The sequence below is a fragment of the Chrysochloris asiatica genome, unplaced genomic scaffold, assembly GCF_000296735.1.
Source record: "Chrysochloris asiatica unplaced genomic scaffold, ChrAsi1.0 scaffold00021, whole genome shotgun sequence".
In the NCBI taxonomy this organism is placed as follows: domain Eukaryota; kingdom Metazoa; phylum Chordata; class Mammalia; order Afrosoricida; family Chrysochloridae; genus Chrysochloris; species Chrysochloris asiatica.
The window spans coordinates 20,691,674-20,693,105 of NW_006408539.1; positions in this window are offsets into that span (position 1 = coordinate 20,691,674).

Below are 1,432 nucleotides of genomic sequence, written 5' to 3' on the forward strand. Positions count from 1 at the left end.
TAAACAACATTCTTATCAATGGAGAAAAGATTGAAGTTGTCAAGGACTTCATTCTTTTTGGATCAACTATCAACACTCATGGAAGCAGCAGTCAAGAAATCAAAGGCAAATCTACTGCACAAGACATTCTTCAAGTGTTGAAGAGCAAAGATGTCAGCTTGAGGGCTAAGGTGCGCCTGACCCAAGCCATGGTATTTTCAGTAACCTCATATGCATTCAAAAGCTTGGCCGTGGCTAAGGAAGACAATAGAATAATTGATGCTTTTGAGTTATGGTGTTGGAGGAGAATATTGAAAGTGCCATGGGCTGCCAAAAGAACCAGTAAATCTGTTTTGGAAGAAGTGCAGTTAGAGTGCTCCTTGGAGGCCAGGATGGTTAAACTTTGTCTCTCATACTTCAGATATATTGTCAGGAGGGACCAGTCGTTGGAGAAGAATATCATGTTTGGTAATGTAGATGGTCAGAGAAAAAGAGGAAGACACCCAATGCCAACAGTAGTGAGGTTGGCCCAGGATCGGACAGTGTTTCGTTCTGCTGTGCATAAGGTCGCTATGAGTCGGTACTGACTCGACGGCACCTAACATCTAAGCACATAAAATAACAGCACTTACTTGGCTTACTGTGATAGTTAAGGTTTTGTGTCTGCTTCTCTGGGCCAGGATGCTCAGAAGTTTGGCAGTTATGAAGTAGCATTCAGGCAGGGCATGATCTAATAATAATGAAATTACCTCCATGAGGAAATCTGTTGTGAGAAGCTAATTAATAGAAAACAATCTTCTGTGGAGTTATGACCTATTTCCAAGATATGTGGACCCTGTGGAAAATCTGGTTTGCTTTTTATGGGTCTGGATCCTACATCTCCATTGTCATGTGAAGTCTTGTTCTTTGGTCTTGAGCCAGCAGCCTGCCCTATTGCCTGCTTATCCTGGGAGTCCTGAGCAGTCTGTCATCTTACCTGCTAACGTTGGATTCATTCACCGCAGAAGCTAGAAGCCTGTCTGCTGTCCTTGGGCCATCAGTTATGTGAATCAGGAGAAGCTTTCAGCCTGATATCTAACTCAAGGACTTAGAATTTGTTCACCTCATTAACTGTATGTGTTGTTTCTTTGACAAATACATCTATCTATCTATCTATCTCTCTATCTATCTATCTATCTATCTATCTCTCTATCTATCTATCTATCTATCTATCATCTATCTATCTATATGTTGTTGTTATGTGCTGTGGAGTTGGTTCTGACTCATAGCGACCCTGTACAGGGTTTCCAAGGCCGTAAATCTTTATAGGAGCAGAAAGCCTCATCTTTCTCCCGTGGAACAGCTGGTAGTTTCAATTGCTGACCTTGCAGTTTGCACCCCGATTCATAACTACTACGCTACCAGAGCTCCTTGTGTGTATATATATAAAGTCGCTCTCTCTCTCTGGATCTAA